Below are 21,132 nucleotides of genomic sequence, written 5' to 3'. Positions count from 1 at the left end.
CTACCCCTTAATTCCCTGGTTGAACTTGATGGACATATGTCTTTTTTCGACCGTACTAACTATGTAACTATGTAACATAACATGGGGGGGGGGGGGGTCTCCTGGCTGTTCACACAGGTGTGTCATTGCTGTACATTGACCATGCATTGCTTCTGTGGTATTGCAAAGGCAAAGACAAATGCTTCCAGCCATCCATTGCACTAATGGATTGGTCATCAGCTGGCTGTCTATGTCCCGCATCAATATAGACCAAAGTACAGAGGGTTAGGCTATGCTATTGTGCACCTACCTGATGCATCAGAAGGTGCGAGGCCCTTGCTAAATTCTGTGCACAGACTTTGAGATCTATACTTTAAACTGTATCTAAACCTGCTCCAACATGGACTGACATTCTGGCCTACTTTCAGCCGATGCGACTTGTCTGTCGCTGAACAGTCGCTTTTTATGTATTCAGCACCTATGTATAATGTTGTAAAAATGCTCTAGAAGCTAAAGTCGCAGAAATGTCACACATATTTGGCCTGCAACTTTCTGTGCGACAAATTCAGACAGGAAAAATCAGTATAAATCCTTAGAAAATTATCCCCCAGTGTCTCCATCTGCTGGCGGTATTGAATAAGCATTGCTGCACTGATGGGGTATGCATTAGACGAAAAAAAAGAAGAATAATACGCCCAGAAAAGAGGCGAAAAGGAGAAAAACGTAAAAAAACGTGAAAAAAAAGTAAGAGGAAGAGAAGGGAAAAAAAGGTGGAAATGGGTTTAAAAGTGATTTCGGCGGAGAAATATATATATATATATATATATATATATATATATATATATATACGCGCACACACACACATATATATAAACGTATTCTCCGTTGAGATATTGCAGCCGCTGCTGTGTCCAGGCCCAGGAGCCTTAGCACTGTGCTGTGATGTCACTCAATACCACTGACATCACTAGGTGTAAACAACATCTCTCCTTTGCTGTGTATGTGACTATGGAGCTGTTTGGTGATGTCGTCTATTATGGCCTTCATAGAAGCAACAGGAGATTGTTGCATCCATCTAGAACCCTCAGAACTACAGTGCTATGATGTCACTCACTTCCACAGGCCTTGCAGAGTGTAAACAACAACAACCCAGCTTTGTTGTGTATGTAACCATAGGGATTTGTGATGTCACCTAGAACCTTCACAGCAGCGACAGCTTTATGAGGAGCATCAGCACTGCTCTGCCTGAGCAGAACCATCACCGCCATAGGTTGTCAAATAACCCGGGTTTAACCCACACAGGTAAGTCCAATGGGGTGCAGGCATGTCCTCTATGCTTACAGCTTCCCGTGGGTGTTGGTTTGATACCGTTTGGGGACAGCCAAGGAGGCATCTGCAGGCAACAAAGGTAGGTGTGTGCTTGTGTGTGTGTTTCCTATGCAGATCCTAAGCCCAGTGTCACATGCAAGTAGGAGGAGTAAGAAGGGTTCCTGGCAAATCCGGGTTATGGATTGCATTTAAAAAGGCCCCGTGGGAGTGCAATGGGCCCCTGTCTTGCTGCTTAGCAATAATGGTATGGGTTTAGGTTCTGCTGTGTGTACTGGTGGTTGACTGCCCCCCAGCCCAGAGTGTGCATGGAAAATTGTCTGGCAGCCTCCCTGACAGCAAGCAGTGATAGTGCCCATGAAGGGCACCTTGTTGGGCCCGCCCCTTTCACGGTTATCGCTTCTCGGCCTTTTGGCTAAGATCAAGTGTAGTATCTGTTCTTATCAGTTTAATATCTGATACGTCCCCTTTCTGGGGACCATATATTAAATGGATTTTTGAGAACGGGGGCCGATTTTGAAGCTTGCTTCCGTCGCCCTATGCATTGACCCGATATGGCAGTATCTTCGGGTACAGTGCACCACCCCCTTACAGGGTTAAAAAGAAAGATTCCTACTTTCATTGCTACCTGCTTGCTGGCTAGCCAGCTAGCCAGCCCTGTGGGCCTTGCTGCTGCTGCAGCCAAAAAACAAAAGGTGGTGCTGCTGCTGCTTCTGCTGCTTCTGCTTGTGTCTGGCCGCTGTTGGAGCGTCCAGGCACAGGACTTCTGCTGCTGCTGACTAAATGGCCTCCTTAATTGGATCATTTGAGTAGCCAGCACACCTGTGCAGGTAGGGCATGACATGATAGGCAGCTGCCTTGATAGCGGGTGGGTGCTGAATGTTCCTAATTGACAAAATAAGATTAATGCTTATGAAGAAATATAAAATCTCATCCCTTCCCCAATATCGCGCCACACCCCTACCCCTTAATTCCCTGGTTGAACTTGATGGACATATGTCTTTTTTCGACCGTACTAACTATGTAACTATGTAACATAACATGGGGGGGGGGGGGGTCTCCTGGCTGTTCACACAGGTGTGTCATTGCTGTACATTGACCATGCATTGCTTCTGTGGTATTGCAAAGGCAAAGACAAATGCTTCCAGCCATCCATTGCACTAATGGATTGGTCATCAGCTGGCTGTCTATGTCCCGCATCAATATAGACCAAAGTACAGAGGGTTAGGCTATGCTATTGTGCACCTACCTGATGCATCAGAAGGTGCGAGGCCCTTGCTAAATTCTGTGCACAGACTTTGAGATCTATACTTTAAACTGTATCTAAACCTGCTCCAACATGGACTGACATTCTGGCCTACTTTCAGCCGATGCGACTTGTCTGTCGCTGAACAGTCGCTTTTTATGTATTCAGCACCTATGTATAATGTTGTAAAAATGCTCTAGAAGCTAAAGTCGCAGAAATGTCACACATATTTGGCCTGCAACTTTCTGTGCGACAAATTCAGACAGGAAAAATCAGTATAAATCCTTAGAAAATTATCCCCCAGTGTCTCCATCTGCTGGCGGTATTGAATAAGCATTGCTGCACTGATGGGGTATGCATTAGACGAAAAAAAAGAAGAAAAAGAAGAATAATACGCCCAGAAAAGAGGCGAAAAGGAGAAAAACGTAAAAAAACGTGAAAAAAAAGTAAGAGGAAGAGAAGGGAAAAAAAGGTGGAAATGGGTTTAAAAGTGATTTCGGCGGAGAAATATATATATATATATATATATATATATATATACGCGCACACACACACATATATATAAACGTATTCTCCGTTGAGATATTGCAGCCGCTGCTGTGTCCAGGCCCAGGAGCCTTAGCACTGTGCTGTGATGTCACTCAATACCACTGACATCACTAGGTGTAAACAACATCTCTCCTTTGCTGTGTATGTGACTATGGAGCTGTTTGGTGATGTCGTCTATTATGGCCTTCATAGAAGCAACAGGAGATTGTTGCATCCATCTAGAACCCTCAGAACTACAGTGCTATGATGTCACTCACTTCCACAGGCCTTGCAGAGTGTAAACAACAACAACCCAGCTTTGTTGTGTATGTAACCATAGGGATTTGTGATGTCACCTAGAACCTTCACAGCAGCGACAGCTTTATGAGGAGCATCAGCACTGCTCTGCCTGAGCAGAACCATCACCGCCATAGGTTGTCAAATAACCCGGGTTTAACCCACACAGGTAAGTCCAATGGGGTGCAGGCATGTCCTCTATGCTTACAGCTTCCCGTGGGTGTTGGTTTGATACCGTTTGGGGACAGCCAAGGAGGCATCTGCAGGCAACAAAGGTAGGTGTGTGCTTGTGTGTGTGTTTCCTATGCAGATCCTAAGCCCAGTGTCACATGCAAGTAGGAGGAGTAAGAAGGGTTCCTGGCAAATCCGGGTTATGGATTGCATTTAAAAAGGCCCCGTGGGAGTGCAATGGGCCCCTGTCTTGCTGCTTAGCAATAATGGTATGGGTTTAGGTTCTGCTGTGTGTACTGGTGGTTGACTGCCCCCCAGCCCAGAGTGTGCATGGAAAATTGTCTGGCAGCCTCCCTGACAGCAAGCAGTGATAGTGCCCATGAAGGGCACCTTGTTGGGCCCGCCCCTTTCACGGTTATCGCTTCTCGGCCTTTTGGCTAAGATCAAGTGTAGTATCTGTTCTTATCAGTTTAATATCTGATACGTCCCCTATCTGGGGACCATATATTAAATGGATTTTTGAGAACGGGGGCCGATTTCGAAGCTTGCTTCCGTCGCCCTATGCATTGACCCGATATGGCAGTATCTTCGGGTACAGTGCACCACCCCCTTACAGGGTTAAAAAGAAAGATTCCTACTTTCATTGCTACCTGCTTGCTGGCTAGCCAGCTAGCCAGCCCTGTGGGCCTTGCTGCTGCTGCAGCCAAAAAACAAAAGGTGGTGCTGCTTCTGCTTGTGTCTGGCCGCTGTTGGAGCGTCCAGGCACAGGACTTCTGCTGCTGCTGACTAAATGGCCTCCTTAATTGGATCATTTGAGTAGCCAGCACACCTGTGCAGGTAGGGCATGACATGATAGGCAGCTGCCTTGATAGCGGGTGGGTGCTGAATGTTCCTAATTGACAAAATAAGATTAATGCTTATGAAGAAATATAAAATCTCATCCCTTCCCCAATATCGCGCCACACCCCTACCCCTTAATTCCCTGGTTGAACTTGATGGACATATGTCTTTTTTCGACCGTACTAACTATGTAACTATGTAACATAACATGGGGGGGGGGGGGGGTCTCCTGGCTGTTCACACAGGTGTGTCATTGCTGTACATTGACCATGCATTGCTTCTGTGGTATTGCAAAGGCAAAGACAAATGCTTCCAGCCATCCATTGCACTAATGGATTGGTCATCAGCTGGCTGTCTATGTCCCGCATCAATATAGACCAAAGTACAGAGGGTTAGGCTATGCTATTGTGCACCTACCTGATGCATCAGAAGGTGCGAGGCCCTTGCTAAATTCTGTGCACAGACTTTGAGATCTATACTTTAGACTGTATCTAAACCTGCTCCAACATGGACTGACATTCTGGCCTACTTTCAGCCGATGCGACTTGTCTGTCGCTGAACAGTAACTTTTTATGTATTCAGCACCTATGTATAATGTTGTAAAAATGCTCTAGAAGCTAAAGTCGCAGAAATGTCACACATATTTGGCCTGCAACTTTCTGTGCGACAAATTCAGACAGGAAAAATCAGTATAAATCCTTAGAAAATTATCCCCCAGTGTCTCCATCTGCTGGCGGTATTGAATAAGCATTGCTGCACTGATGGGGTATGCATTAGACGAAAAAAAAGAAGAAAAAGAAGAATAATACGCCCAGAAAAGAGGCGAAAAGGAGAAAAACGTAAAAAAACGTGAAAAAAAAGTAAGAGGAAGAGAAGGGAAAAAAAGGTGGAAATGGGTTTAAAAGTGATTTCGGCGGAGAAATATATATATATATATATATATATATATATATATATATATATATATATATACGCGCACACACACACATATATATAAACGTATTCTCCGTTGAGATATTGCAGCCGCTGCTGTGTCCAGGCCCAGGAGCCTTAGCACTGTGCTGTGATGTCACTCAATACCACTGACATCACTAGGTGTAAACAACATCTCTCCTTTGCTGTGTATGTGACTATGGAGCTGTTTGGTGATGTCGTCTATTATGGCCTTCATAGAAGCAACAGGAGATTGTTGCATCCATCTAGAACCCTCAGAACTACAGTGCTATGATGTCACTCACTTCCACAGGCCTTGCAGAGTGTAAACAACAACAACCCAGCTTTGTTGTGTATGTAACCATAGGGATTTGTGATGTCACCTAGAACCTTCACAGCAGCGACAGCTTTATGAGGAGCATCAGCACTGCTCTGCCTGAGCAGAACCATCACCGCCATAGGTTGTCAAATAACCCGGGTTTAACCCACACAGGTAAGTCCAATGGGGTGCAGGCATGTCCTCTATGCTTACAGCTTCCCGTGGGTGTTGGTTTGATACCGTTTGGGGACAGCCAAGGAGGCATCTGCAGGCAACAAAGGTAGGTGTGTGCTTGTGTGTGTGTTTCCTATGCAGATCCTAAGCCCAGTGTCACATGCAAGTAGGAGGAGTAAGAAGGGTTCCTGGCAAATCCGGGTTATGGATTGCATTTAAAAAGGCCCCGTGGGAGTGCAATGGGCCCCTGTCTTGCTGCTTAGCAATAATGGTATGGGTTTAGGTTCTGCTGTGTGTACTGGTGGTTGACTGCCCCCCAGCCCAGAGTGTGCATGGAAAATTGTCTGGCAGCCTCCCTGACAGCAAGCAGTGATAGTGCCCATGAAGGGCACCTTGTTGGGCCCGCCCCTTTCACGGTTATCGCTTCTCGGCCTTTTGGCTAAGATCAAGTGTAGTATCTGTTCTTATCAGTTTAATATCTGATACGTCCCCTATCTGGGGACCATATATTAAATGGATTTTTGAGAACGGGGGCCGATTTCGAAGCTTGCTTCCGTCGCCCTATGCATTGACCCGATATGGCAGTATCTTCGGGTACAGTGCACCACCCCCTTACAGGGTTAAAAAGAAAGATTCCTACTTTCATTGCTACCTGCTTGCTGGCTAGCCAGCTAGCCAGCCCTGTGGGCCTTGCTGCTGCTGCAGCCAAAAAACAAAAGGTGGTGCTGCTGCTGCTTCTGCTGCTTCTGCTTCTGCTTCTGCTTGTGTCTGGCCGCTGTTGGAGCGTCCAGGCACAGGACTTCTGCTGCTGCTGACTAAATGGCCTCCTTAATTGGATCATTTGAGTAGCCAGCACACCTGTGCAGGTAGGGCATGACATGATAGGCAGCTGCCTTGATAGCGGGTGGGTGCTGAATGTTCCTAATTGACAAAATAAGATTAATGCTTATGAAGAAATATAAAATCTCATCCCTTCCCCAATATCGCGCCACACCCCTACCCCTTAATTCCCTGGTTGAACTTGATGGACATATGTCTTTTTTCGACCGTACTAACTATGTAACTATGTAACATAACATGGGGGGGGGGGGGTCTCCTGGCTGTTCACACAGGTGTGTCATTGCTGTACATTGACCATGCATTGCTTCTGTGGTATTGCAAAGGCAAAGACAAATGCTTCCAGCCATCCATTGCACTAATGGATTGGTCATCAGCTGGCTGTCTATGTCCCGCATCAATATAGACCAAAGTACAGAGGGTTAGGCTATGCTATTGTGCACCTACCTGATGCATCAGAAGGTGCGAGGCCCTTGCTAAATTCTGTGCACAGACTTTGAGATCTATACTTTAGACTGTATCTAAACCTGCTCCAACATGGACTGACATTCTGGCCTACTTTCAGCCGATGCGACTTGTCTGTCGCTGAACAGTCGCTTTTTATGTATTCAGCACCTATGTATAATGTTGTAAAAATGCTCTAGAAGCTAAAGTCGCAGAAATGTCACACATATTTGGCCTGCAACTTTCTGTGCGACAAATTCAGACAGGAAAAATCAGTATAAATCCTTAGAAAATTATCCCCCAGTGTCTCCATCTGCTGGCGGTATTGAATAAGCATTGCTGCACTGATGGGGTATGCATTAGACGAAAAAAAAGAAGAAAAAGAAGAATAATACGCCCAGAAAAGAGGCGAAAAGGAGAAAAACGTAAAAAAACGTGAAAAAAAAGTAAGAGGAAGAGAAGGGAAAAAAAGGTGGAAATGGGTTTAAAAGTGATTTCGGCGGAGAAATATATATATATATATATATATATATATATATATATATATATATATACGCGCACACACACACATATATATAAACGTATTCTCCGTTGAGATATTGCAGCCGCTGCTGTGTCCAGGCCCAGGAGCCTTAGCACTGTGCTGTGATGTCACTCAATACCACTGACATCACTAGGTGTAAACAACATCTCTCCTTTGCTGTGTATGTGACTATGGAGCTGTTTGGTGATGTCGTCTATTATGGCCTTCATAGAAGCAACAGGAGATTGTTGCATCCATCTAGAACCCTCAGAACTACAGTGCTATGATGTCACTCACTTCCACAGGCCTTGCAGAGTGTAAACAACAACAACCCAGCTTTGTTGTGTATGTAACCATAGGGATTTGTGATGTCACCTAGAACCTTTACAGCAGCGACAGCTTTATGAGGAGCATCAGCACTGCTCTGCCTGAGCAGAACCATCACCGCCATAGGTTGTCAAATAACCCGGGTTTAACCCACACAGGTAAGTCCAATGGGGTGCAGGCATGTCCTCTATGCTTACAGCTTCCCGTGGGTGTTGGTTTGATACCGTTTGGGGACAGCCAAGGAGGCATCTGCAGGCAACAAAGGTAGGTGTGTGCTTGTGTGTGTGTTTCCTATGCAGATCCTAAGCCCAGTGTCACATGCAAGTAGGAGGAGTAAGAAGGGTTCCTGGCAAGTCCGGGTTATGGATTGCATTTAAAAAGGCCCCGTGGGAGTGCAATGGGCCCCTGTCTTGCTGCTTAGCAATAATGGTATGGGTTTAGGTTCTGCTGTGTGTACTGGTGGTTGACTGCCCCCCAGCCCAGAGTGTGCATGGAAAATTGTCTGGCAGCCTCCCTGACAGCAAGCAGTGATAGTGCCCATGAAGGGCACCTTGTTGGGCCCGCCCCTTTCACGGTTATCGCTTCTCGGCCTTTTGGCTAAGATCAAGTGTAGTATCTGTTCTTATCAGTTTAATATCTGATACGTCCCCTATCTGGGGACCATATATTAAATGGATTTTTGAGAACGGGGGCCGATTTCGAAGCTTGCTTCCGTCGCCCTATGCATTGACCCGATATGGCAGTATCTTCGGGTACAGTGCACCACCCCCTTACAGGGTTAAAAAGAAAGATTCCTACTTTCATTGCTACCTGCTTGCTGGCTAGCCAGCTAGCCAGCCCTGTGGGCCTTGCTGCTGCTGCAGCCAAAAAACAAAAGGTGGTGCTGCTGCTGCTTCTGCTGCTTCTGCTGCTTCTGCTTCTGCTTCTGCTTGTGTCTGGCCGCTGTTGGAGCGTCCAGGCACAGGACTTCTGCTGCTGCTGACTAAATGGCCTCCTTAATTGGATCATTTGAGTAGCCAGCACACCTGTGCAGGTAGGGCATGACATGATAGGCAGCTGCCTTGATAGCGGGTGGGTGCTGAATGTTCCTAATTGACAAAATAAGATTAATGCTTATGAAGAAATATAAAATCTCATCCCTTCCCCAATATCGCGCCACACCCCTACCCCTTAATTCCCTGGTTGAACTTGATGGACATATGTCTTTTTTCGACCGTACTAACTATGTAACTATGTAACATAACATGGGGGGGGGGGGGGGGGGGGTCTCCTGGCTGTTCACACAGGTGTGTCATTGCTGTACATTGACCATGCATTGCTTCTGTGGTATTGCAAAGGCAAAGACAAATGCTTCCAGCCATCCATTGCACTAATGGATTGGTCATCAGCTGGCTGTCTATGTCCCGCATCAATATAGACCAAAGTACAGAGGGTTAGGCTATGCTATTGTGCACCTACCTGATGCATCAGAAGGTGCGAGGCCCTTGCTAAATTCTGTGCACAGACTTTGAGATCTATACTTTAGACTGTATCTAAACCTGCTCCAACATGGACTGACATTCTGGCCTACTTTCAGCCGATGCGACTTGTCTGTCGCTGAACAGTCGCTTTTTATGTATTCAGCACCTATGTATAATGTTGTAAAAATGCTCTAGAAGCTAAAGTCGCAGAAATGTCACACATATTTGGCCTGCAACTTTCTGTGCGACAAATTCAGACAGGAAAAATCAGTATAAATCCTTAGAAAATTATCCCCCAGTGTCTCCATCTGCTGGCGGTATTGAATAAGCATTGCTGCACTGATGGGGTATGCATTAGACGAAAAAAAAGAAGAAAAAGAAGAATAATACGCCCAGAAAAGAGGCGAAAAGGAGAAAAACGTAAAAAAACGTGAAAAAAAAGTAAGAGGAAGAGAAGGGAAAAAAAGGTGGAAATGGGTTTAAAAGTGATTTCAGCGGAGAAATATATATATATATATATATATATATATATATATATATATATATATACGCGCACACACACACATATATATAAACGTATTCTCCGTTGAGATATTGCAGCCGCTGCTGTGTCCAGGCCCAGGAGCCTTAGCACTGTGCTGTGATGTCACTCAATACCACTGACATCACTAGGTGTAAACAACATCTCTCCTTTGCTGTGTATGTGACTATGGAGCTGTTTGGTGATGTCGTCTATTATGGCCTTCATAGAAGCAACAGGAGATTGTTGCATCCATCTAGAACCCTCAGAACTACAGTGCTATGATGTCACTCACTTCCACAGGCCTTGCAGAGTGTAAACAACAACAACCCAGCTTTGTTGTGTATGTAACCATAGGGATTTGTGATGTCACCTAGAACCTTCACAGCAGCGACAGCTTTATGAGGAGCATCAGCACTGCTCTGCCTGAGCAGAACCATCACCGCCATAGGTTGTCAAATAACCCGGGTTTAACCCACACAGGTAAGTCCAATGGGGTGCAGGCATGTCCTCTATGCTTACAGCTTCCCGTGGGTGTTGGTTTGATACCGTTTGGGGACAGCCAAGGAGGCATCTGCAGGCAACAAAGGTAGGTGTGTGCTTGTGTGTGTGTTTCCTATGCAGATCCTAAGCCCAGTGTCACATGCAAGTAGGAGGAGTAAGAAGGGTTCCTGGCAAGTCCGGGTTATGGATTGCATTTAAAAAGGCCCCGTGGGAGTGCAATGGGCCCCTGTCTTGCTGCTTAGCAATAATGGTATGGGTTTAGGTTCTGCTGTGTGTACTGGTGGTTGACTGCCCCCCAGCCCAGAGTGTGCATGGAAAATTGTCTGGCAGTCTCCCTGACAGCAAGCAGTGATAGTGCCCATGAAGGGCACCTTGTTGGGCCCGCCCCTTTCACGGTTATCGCTTCTCGGCCTTTTGGCTTCGATCCTGTGCGGTTTACCGGGCAGGGTAGGAGTCGGAAGGGGTGGTGATCGGGGCCCTCTTTTGCGGGGGGCCCTGGATTGTTACTGGGTTGCGATAGTGGGTATCTTAACCTGCAAAAATGAGCGGAGAGAGGACTCGAGGACTCGAGGATACGGTGCGGATTTACGTTCCTGGCGAACACCGGGGGACGATTGGATTGGATCAAGTTGTGCTGGAGATTCTTCGCAAGCTCCAGTACCTTCAGGTATGGCATGTAATCGCTATGCAAGACTTCCCTAGGCAAGGGATTTACGATATAACCTTTTATGATTCTGAGGTTTGCCAGAGGGTCTACATGGACTTAGAAGTGATGAAGAGGAGGAATGAGCCAGCTATAATGAGTAAGGTGAAAGTGGAGCCATTATTCATGAATATGTCTAAGGTTGTTATAGTCCATATGTACAACCCGAAGGTTTCGGATGAGATGGTGACCAATTTTTTGTACCGATATTGTGATGAAGTTAAATTTCTTGGAAGACTCAAGAACAGACATGGGTACTTTAATTGTAAAAGGAAATTTGTTGTAAAATTTAAAAAGGACGAAGGAATGGAAGAGGGAAGGAAGAGTATACCACAGGTATTTTCTATTGGAGGAGAAAGAGGTTTTTGTTTTTATGAAGGACAGTTGCAGTACTGTAGACGTTGTCACGCTTATGGACATGTACAGGAGTCTTGCCCTGAGCAAGGAGTATGCTGCAGGAATTGTGGGAAATCAGGTCACAACTCGGGTGAATGTACTGAGAAGAAAACGTGTGATATCTGTGGTAGTGAGGAGCATTTGGCTAGAGGATGCAGTTTATGGTATAGAAAGAAAATGAGCTATGCTGACGCAGCAGGAAATAGAAGAGAGGAAAGAGGAGAAAGGCCATTTCCACGTGTTTTTGGTGTGAATGCTGAGGTGACTCAGGTGATTGACGAGAACTCTGTAAAAGGGAGTGCAGCAGGTGTGACAGTGCAGCACATGAATACTCAGGAAAAATCTGGAAAAGGGGAGGAGGGTGACTCCACTGGTGTGCATTGTGAGGAGACTGGTGTTGGTGAAGAGTTTACTGAGGTCAGTAAGAAGAAAGCACGTAAAGGGAAAAAAGAGAAAGTGGTGGAGAGTGTGGAGACTGTGTGTAGGGAGGTTCCCCCATGTGAAGAAACAATTGAGGATTTTGAATGCCCAAACCCAGTGGTGGGGGAGGAGGAGGGGATGGAGTTTCAGGAGAATGAGAGTGAGAGATCCCTAACACCTGGGCAGAGGGTGATTAGTGGGGAGGAGAATGTAACATCTGAAGAGGAGGAGAAGGAGGAGGAGGAGGGGGAAGATGAAGATGAAGATGCAAATGGAGGCTTTCAAGGTAAAAGTAAAAGGTGTAAGAAAGGGAGTTGGTCAGGGGATCAGACGGATCCTGTGTATGGAGGTGAGAAAATGATGGACAGGGACTCTCAAGTGGGGTCGCCTGATTGCTATGGGATGCTGCTAAGGAAGGTTGAAGGTCAGAATACTAACTTCTAGTTAAAATGGATGTTAAGAAAATGGATTGCCTTCTTTCCTTTTTAATGGCATTGGTTGTGGCTACTCTTAATGTTCGGAGTATAGGAACAACCATCAGAAGAGCAGCAGTTTTTGATTTTTTGGAGAATGTGAAGGGAGATATATTTTGTTTACAGGAGTGTGCAATTAAGTCTGCACCTTATGTAGATGAATGGAAGAGAGGGCAGTCTTTTTGGTCTACATGCACAGAGAATAAAAATGAAGGTGTGGGGATTTTATTGTGTAACAGGGACATTAAAGTTTTAAATTGCCAAGTTTTAGTACCAGGTCGTTGTATGGTTTTAAATTTTCAGTTTTTAGGCCAGAGAATGAGAGTTTTTAATGTATATGCGCCAGCAGAAAAACAGGCACGTGTGTTATTTTTAGAGTCTCTTAAACTTTTTATTCCTGGTCGTGATGGTACTATTATTGTTGGTGATTTTAACTGCATTAGATCCGTCAATGATCGTGAGAGCTCTGCTAAGGTTAGAACTGATATTACTTCAAATGTTTTAAACCAAATTATTCAAGACTTACATTATTCTGATGTTGGACTGATGGTTAGCACTGATGAAAGATACACCTATATATCAGATAGTGGCCGCTGTAAATCCCGGATTGATTACATTCTTGTCTCTGAGGGGATTAAGGTGGTCCGGTGCAATCAAATGATGTCAACTTTCTCAGATCATAAGATGGTGTCGGCAGAAATAAGTATTGCAGAGTCCTTTCATTTTGGTAGAGGGCTCTGGAAATTAAATGTAAGTCTATTAGAAGATGAAGAAGTAATGGCCGGTTTTAAAGATTTTTTTTTATCTTGTACTTCTAAACAATCTGTTTTTAGTAATGTTTTAGCTTGGTGGGATTGGGCAAAAAGTGAGTTTGCTAAGTATTTTAAGTTCATTTGCATAAGGAGGGCACAAGAAAAGAGGAGGGGTTATGAAAGGCTTATCTCACGTTTAGAAACTCTCTTTAAGTTTAAACATGTTGGTGTGGAGGTGGAGGAGGAAATTGAGAAGGTGAAAATTGAGATGAAGAACAGGTTGTTGGAAAGAGGTAGAAATATTGTTTTTAAATCCAAAGTTCAACATTTGGAGGAAAATGAACAATGTACAAGATATTTCTTTAAAAAATGTTTTAATGCTAGGGGTGTTTTTAAGTCTGTTTTAACTCCTTCAGGGGAAGTTGTTGGTGATGAGATGGTGAAGGAGATTGGCAGATTTTATGAAACACTTTTTAGTAATAAGAGCAGAGCCAGTGAGACGGAGATGAATGATTATTGTAATATTTTAGAGAATAATGTCCCTGAAGGAAAAAGTGCATTTTTAATTGAGGAAGTTTGTGAAGGGGAGATCAAGCAGGCTCTGGACAAGACAGCGAAAGGGAAGACACCGGGCTGTGATGGCCTCCCCTTTGAGTTTTATTCAGTTTTTTGGCATATTTTAAAGCAAGATTTTACACGGGTGGTGCAATATGTTTTTAACTCAGGTATTTTAGCGGAGTCTATGAAGAAAGGAGTTATTACCTTGATACATAAGAAAGGTGATGAAAGAGATTTGAAAAACTGGAGGCCGATCACATTATTGAATACAGATTATAAGATCATTGCAAAGATTGTGGCGAACAGGATGAGTGACATAGTTGAGCACCTTGTTGGAGAATACCAAGTTTGTGCAGTGCCAAATAGGAGAATAACTGATAATTTATTAGTTTTAAGAGACTCTATTTATTATAGTAATTTTAATAAGAATGCACTTTTTGTGGAATCCATTGATTTTGAAAAAGCTTATGACAGAGTTGCTCATGATTTTTTGTTTATGGTTTTAAAGCATATGGGTATTCCTGAGAAGCTACTGTTTGTGATTAAAAGTTTTTATTATGGGGCAACAAGTCAGATTTTAGTCAATGGACATGTGGGGCCGGGTTTTAATATTTTATCAGGAGTACGACAGGGATGCCCACTCTCCCCAATTTTATTCATTTGTGTCATTGAGGCCTTGCTCAAAAATGTACAGAAGGACAAATGTGTGAGTGGTGTTTTTATCCCGGGAAGTAATGGAAGGAATTTGAAGGTTTTAAGTTACATGGATGATGTGGTTTTTACTTGCACTTCCCAAGCTGATCTTAATAGAGTGAATTTGCATGTAAAGATTTTTTGTTGTATTGCTGGTATGAAAGTCAATTGGGGGAAGTGCCAATTGAGTAATTTTGGAAAGCAAGGAAAAGTGGTGGTGGATGGCGTGGATGAGAAGGAAGATATTGAAGTGTTAGGGGTTGTTTTTGAAAAAAATCTAAAAGGAGGGAAAAGTTATTAGAAGTTGGAGGAGAAGATAGAGAAGAAATTATCTTTTTGGAAATTGAGAAACTTGTCCCTTAAAGGTAAAGTTCTGATTTTAAAGGCAGTAATTTTGCCACTACTATTATATACTGCAATGGTTTTCCCACCCGGCAAATTATGGACCAGAAGGATGACAAGGAAGTTGTTTATTTTTTTCTGGGGTTCAAAGATGGAAAAGATGAAGAGGGAGGAAGTGATGAAGAGCGTGAAGAAAGGCGGATATAATTTCCCGGATATTAATCTGTTTTTAAAGACTCATTACTTTCTTTTAATTTATAAAGTGTCTCAGTGCAATAATTGGGTGGCAGACATGAGCAGGTATTTGGCAGGATGGTTGTTTTCCAAATGGGGCTGGTGTGAGAAGGATCTGAGGAGACCAATAGCGCAAGTTATACCTACCTTCTATGTGGTTCTCAGATCTTTCAGTGATCAATTTGGTTTGAGTTCCCTGGGAAAACCTGAGAAAAAGAAAATTGAAAATGAAATAAGAAAAAATGAGAGATTATATGAAGTACCATTCTGCACTACTGCTCAGTCTGTGAAGATCTGGAATCTTTTTAATGTTAGAGGATTATCCAATAGACAGAGAGATGTAAACTGGATGACTTTTCATGGCTGCCTCCCAACCAGAGCTTTCCTGAATGGACGAGGAATAAGAGTGAGCGAGAAATGTCCAAGAGAGGGTTGTGGAGGCAGGGAGGATACAGTGCACTTATTTTGGAACTGTTTTTATGCAAGAGAATTTTTTATGCTTCTACAGAGGTTTTTTTCTGCAATCACGGGATATGTTGATTTTAATTTTGAGAAGATTTTTATTGGTCAGGATTTTAGCAGGAGAGAGGACACACGTGAAAGCTGGATTGTATTTTCTGTTTTTAAAGAAGTTTTATGGGATTCTAGAAACCTGCTTGTTTTTAAAAATGTGTGTATTTCTCCAAGGGAGTTGAAGAGACTTTTTTTTGGAAGGTTGTTTATTATTTTTCTATTTGACAAGAAGAGAATGGGAGAGGAAGAGGCTGAAAAGATTTGGAGATACAAGGAATGGAGAAAGTTGTAAGTATCCTGATCAAGGTTTTGAATTTGTGCTTCTCTTATAGTTTTCTTATTGAGATATTTTTCCGCATGATGTTTTTTCAGACTTTGTTTAGAAGTGATGAGTTTTGGTAGGTGACCTGATGATCGCTTGAACAATAGTCTGTAACTGAGGAAAAAAAAAAAAAAATCTGTTCTTATCAGTTTAATATCTGATACGTCCCCTATCTGGGGACCATATATTAAATGGATTTTTGAGAACGGGGGCCGATTTCGAAGCTTGCTTCCGTCGCCCTATGCATTGACCCGATATGGCAGTATCTTCGGGTACAGTGCACCACCCCCTTACAGGGTTAAAAAGAAAGATTCCTACTTTCATTGCTACCTGCTTGCTGGCTAGCCAGCTAGCCAGCCCTGTTGGCCTTGCTGCTGCTGCAGCCAAAAAACAAAAGGTGGTGCTGCTGCTGCTTCTGCTGCTTCTGCTTCTGCTTGTGTCTGGCCGCTGTTGGAGCGTCCAGGCACAGGACTTCTGCTGCTGCTGACTAAATGGCCTCCTTAATTGGATCATTTGAGTAGCCAGCACACCTGTGCAGGTAGGGCATGACATGATAGGCAGCTGCCTTGATAGCGGGTGGGTGCTGAATGTTCCTAATTGACAAAATAAGATTAATGCTTATGAAGAAATATAAAATCTCATCCCTTCCCCAATATCGCGCCACACCCCTACCCCTTAATTCCCTGGTTGAACTTGATGGACATATGTCTTTTTTCGACCGTACTAACTATGTAACTATGTAACATAACATGGGGGGGGGGGGGGGGTCTCCTGGCTGTTCACACAGGTGTGTCATTGCTGTACATTGACCATGCATTGCTTCTGTGGTATTGCAAAGGCAAAGACAAATGCTTCCAGCCATCCATTGCACTAATGGATTGGTCATCAGCTGGCTGTCTATGTCCCGCATCAATATAGACCAAAGTACAGAGGGTTAGGCTATGCTATTGTGCACCTACCTGATGCATCAGAAGGTGCGAGGCCCTTGCTAAATTCTGTGCACAGACTTTGAGATCTATACTTTAGACTGTATCTAAACCTGCTCCAACATGGACTGACATTCTGGCCTACTTTCAGCCGATGCGACTTGTCTGTCGCTGAACAGTCGCTTTTTATGTATTCAGCACCTATGTATAATGTTGTAAAAATGCTCTAGAAGCTAAAGTCGCAGAAATGTCACACATATTTGGCCTGCAACTTTCTGTGCGACAAATTCAGACAGGAAAAATCAGTATAAATCCTTAGAAAATTATCCCCCAGTGTCTCCATCTGCTGGCGGTATTGAATAAGCATTGCTGCACTGATGGGGTATGCATTAGACGAAAAAAAAGAAGAAAAAGAAGAATAATACGCCCAGAAAAGAGGCGAAAAGGAGAAAAACGTAAAAAAACGTGAAAAAAAAGTAAGAGGAAGAGAAGGGAAAAAAAGGTGGAAATGGGTTTAAAAGTGATTTCGGCGGAGAAATATATATATATATATATATATATATATATATATACGCGCACACACACACATATATATAAACGTATTCTCCGTTGAGATATTGCAGCCGCTGCTGTGTCCAGGCCCAGGAGCCTTAGCACTGTGCTGTGATGTCACTCAATACCACTGACATCACTAGGTGTAAACAACATCTCTCCTTTGCTGTGTATGTGACTATGGAGCTGTTTGGTGATCTCGTCTATTATGGCCTTCATAGAAGCAACAGGAGATTGTTGCATCCATCTAGAACCCTCAGAACTACAGTGCTATGATGTCACTCACTTCCACAGGCCTTGCAGAGTGTAAACAACAACAACCCAGCTTTGTTGTGTATGTAACCATAGGGATTTGTGATGTCACCTAGAACCTTCACAGCAGCGACAGCTTTATGAGGAGCATCAGCACTGCTCTGCCTGAGCAGAACCATCACCGCCATAGGTTGTCAAATAACCCGGGTTTAACCCACACAGGTAAGTCCAATGGGGTGCAGGCATGTCCTCTATGCTTACAGCTTCCCGTGGGTGTTGGTTTGATACCGTTTGGGGACAGCCAAGGAGGCATCTGCAGGCAACAAAGGTAGGTGTGTGCTTGTGTGTGTGTTTCCTATGCAGATCCTAAGCCCAGTGTCACATGCAAGTAGGAGGAGTAAGAAGGGTTCCTGGCAAATCCGGGTTATGGATTGCATTTAAAAAGGCCCCGTGGGAGTGCAATGGGCCCCTGTCTTGCTGCTTAGCAATAATGGTATGGGTTTAGGTTCTGCTGTGTGTACTGGTGGTTGACTGCCCCCCAGCCCAGAGTGTGCATGGAAAATTGTCTGGCAGCCTCCCTGACAGCAAGCAGTGATAGTGCCCATGAAGGGCACCTTGTTGGGCCCGCCCCTTTCACGGTTATCGCTTCTCGGCCTTTTGGCTTCGATCCTGTGCGGTTTACCGGGCAGGGTAGGAGTCGGAAGGGGTGGTGATCGGGGCCCTCTTTTGCGGGGGGCCCTGGATTGTTACTGGGTTGCGATAGTGGGTATCTTAACCTGCAAAAATGAGCGGAGAGAGGACTCGAGGACTCGAGGATACGGTGCGGATTTACGTTCCTGGCGAACACCGGGGGACGATTGGATTGGATCAAGTTGTGCTGGAGATTCTTCGCAAGCTCCAGTACCTTCAGGTATGGCATGTAATCGCTATGCAAGACTTCCCTAGGCAAGGGATTTACGATATAACCTTTTATGATTCTGAGGTTTGCCAGAGGGTCTACATGGACTTAGAAGTGATGAAGAGGAGGAATGAGCCAGCTATAATGAGTAAGGTGAAAGTGGAGCCATTATTCATGAATATGTCTAAGGTTGTTATAGTCCATATGTACAACCCGAAGGTTTCGGATGAGATGGTGACCAATTTTTTGTACCGATATTGTGATGAAGTTAAATTTCTTGGAAGACTCAAGAACAGACATGGGTACTTTAATTGTAAAAGGAAATTTGTTGTAAAATTTAAAAAGGACGAAGGAATGGAAGAGGGAAGGAAGAGTATACCACAGGTATTTTCTATTGGAGGAGAAAGAGGTTTTTGTTTTTATGAAGGACAGTTGCAGTACTGTAGACGTTGTCACGCTTATGGACATGTACAGGAGTCTTGCCCTGAGCAAGGAGTATGCTGCAGGAATTGTGGGAAATCAGGTCACAACTCGGGTGAATGTACTGAGAAGAAAACGTGTGATATCTGTGGTAGTGAGGAGCATTTGGCTAGAGGATGCAGCTTATGGTATAGAAAGAAAATGAGCTATGCTGACGCAGCAGGAAATAGAAGAGAGGAAAGAGGTGAAAGGCCATTTCCACGTGTTTTTGGTGTGAATGCTGAGGTGACTCAGGTGATTGACGAGAACTCTGTAAAAGGGAGTGCAGCAGGTGTGACAGTGCAGCACATGAATACTCAGGAAAAATCTGGAAAAGGGGAGGAGGGTGACTCCACTGGTGTGCATTGTGAGGAGACTGGTGTTGGTGAAGAGTTTACTGAGGTCAGTAAGAAGAAAGCACGTAAAGGGAAAAAAGAGAAAGTGGTGGAGAGTGTGGAGACTGTGTGTAGGGAGGTTCCCCCATGTGAAGAAACAATTGAGGATTTTGAATGCCCAAACCCAGTGGTGGGGGAGGAGGAGGGGATGGAGTTTCAGGAGAATGAGAGTGAGAGATCCCTAACACCTGGGCAGAGGGTGATTAGTGGGGAGGAGAATGTAACATCTGAAGAGGAGGAGAAGGAGGAGGAGGAGGGGGAAGATGAAGATGAAGATGCAAATGGAGGCTTTCAAGGTAAAAGTAAAAGGTGTAAGAAAGGGAGTTGGTCAGGGGATCAGACGGATCCTGTGTATGGAGGTGAGAAAATGATGGACAGGGACTCTCAAGTGGGGTCGCCTGATTGCTATGGGATGCTGCTAAGGAAGGTTGAAGGTCAGAATACTAACTTCTAGTTAAAATGGATGTTAAGAAAATGGATTGCCTTCTTTCCTTTTTAATGGCATTGGTTGTGGCTACTCTTAATGTTCGGAGTATAGGAACAACCATCAGAAGAGCAGCAGTTTTTGATTTTTTGGAGAATGTGAAGGGAGATATATTTTGTTTACAGGAGTGTGCAATTAAGTCTGCACCTTATGTAGATGAATGGAAGAGAGGGCAGTCTTTTTGGTCTACATGCACAGAGAATAAAAATGAAGGTGTGGGGATTTTATTGTGTAACAGGGACATTAAAGTTTTAAATTGCCAAGTTTTAGTACCAGGTCGTTGTATGGTTTTAAATTTTGAGTTTTTAGGCCAGAGAATGAGAGTTTTTAATGTATATGCGCCAGCAGAAAAACAGGCACGTGTGTTATTTTTAGAGTCTCTTAAACTTTTTATTCCTGGTCGTGATGGTACTATTATTGTTGGTGATTTTAACTGCATTAGATCCGTCAATGATCGTGAGAGCTCTGCTAAGGTTAGAACTGATATTACTTCAAATGTTTTAAACCAAATTATACAAGACTTACATTATTCTGATGTGGGACTGATGGTTAGCACTGATGAAAGATACACCTATATATCAGATAGTGGCCGCTGTAAATCCCGGATTGATTACATTCTTGTCTCTGAGGGGATTAAGGTGGTCCGGTGCAATCAAATGATGTCAACTTTCTCAGATCATAAGATGGTGTCGGCAGAAATAAGTATTGCAGAGTCCTTTCATTTTGGTAGAGGGCTCTGGAAATTAAATGTAAGTCTATTAGAAGATGAAGAAGTAATGTCCGGTTTTAAAGATTTTTTTTTATCTTGTACTTCTAAACAATCTGTTTTTAGTAATGTTTTAGCTTGGTGGGATTGGGCAAAAAGTGAGTTTGCTAAGTATTTTAAGTTCATTTGCATAAGGAGGGCACAAGAAAAGAGGAGGGGTTATGAAAGGCTTATCTCACGTTTAGAAACTCTCTTTAAGTTTAAACATGTTGGTGTGGAGGTGGAGGAGGAAATTGAGAAGGTGAAAATTGAGATGAAGAACAGGTTGTTGGAAAGAGGTAGAAATATTGTTTTTAAATCCAAAGTTCAACATTTGGAGGAAAATGAACAATGTACAAGATATTTCTTTAAAAAATGTTTTAATGCTAGGGGTGTTTTTAAGTCTGTTTTAACTCCTACAGGGGAAGTTGTTGGTGATGAGATGGTGAAGGAGATTGGCAGATTTTATGAAACACTTTTTAGTAATAAGAGCAGAGCCAGTGAGACGGAGATGAATGATTATTGTAATATTTTAGAGAATAATGTCCCTGAAGGAAAAAGTGCATTTTTAATTGAGGAAGTTTGTG

At 43.7% G+C, this 21,132-nt stretch overlaps 5 non-coding genes across 5 annotated transcripts; all 5 read left to right on the top strand.

The window, feature by feature from the left end:
• Nucleotides 1-1,700: 1,700 nt before the first annotated feature.
• On the top strand, nucleotides 1,701-1,891 carry LOC130350036 (U2 spliceosomal RNA). The gene has a single exon (XR_008887245.1). It is a non-coding gene; the product is annotated as a U2 spliceosomal RNA (small nuclear RNA).
• A 2,073-nt stretch (nucleotides 1,892-3,964) lies between these two features.
• LOC130350029 (U2 spliceosomal RNA) lies at nucleotides 3,965-4,155 on the top strand. Its single transcript, XR_008887238.1, has one exon. It is a non-coding gene; the product is annotated as a U2 spliceosomal RNA (small nuclear RNA).
• A 2,077-nt stretch (nucleotides 4,156-6,232) lies between these two features.
• On the top strand, nucleotides 6,233-6,423 carry LOC130350028 (U2 spliceosomal RNA). Its single transcript, XR_008887237.1, has one exon. It is a non-coding gene; the product is annotated as a U2 spliceosomal RNA (small nuclear RNA).
• Nucleotides 6,424-8,521: 2,098 nt separating this feature from the next.
• On the top strand, nucleotides 8,522-8,712 carry LOC130350027 (U2 spliceosomal RNA). Its single transcript, XR_008887236.1, has one exon. It is a non-coding gene; the product is annotated as a U2 spliceosomal RNA (small nuclear RNA).
• A 7,213-nt stretch (nucleotides 8,713-15,925) lies between these two features.
• On the top strand, nucleotides 15,926-16,122 carry LOC130350043 (U2 spliceosomal RNA). The gene has a single exon (XR_008887249.1). It is a non-coding gene; the product is annotated as a U2 spliceosomal RNA (small nuclear RNA).
• Nucleotides 16,123-21,132: the final 5,010 nt, after the last annotated feature.

This window comes from Hyla sarda, unplaced genomic scaffold (assembly GCF_029499605.1).
Source record: "Hyla sarda isolate aHylSar1 unplaced genomic scaffold, aHylSar1.hap1 scaffold_932, whole genome shotgun sequence".
NCBI classification, from domain to species: domain Eukaryota; kingdom Metazoa; phylum Chordata; class Amphibia; order Anura; family Hylidae; genus Hyla; species Hyla sarda.
The sequence above is the reverse complement of the archived record's forward strand: the minus strand, read 5'-3'. Positions and strand labels throughout refer to the sequence as shown.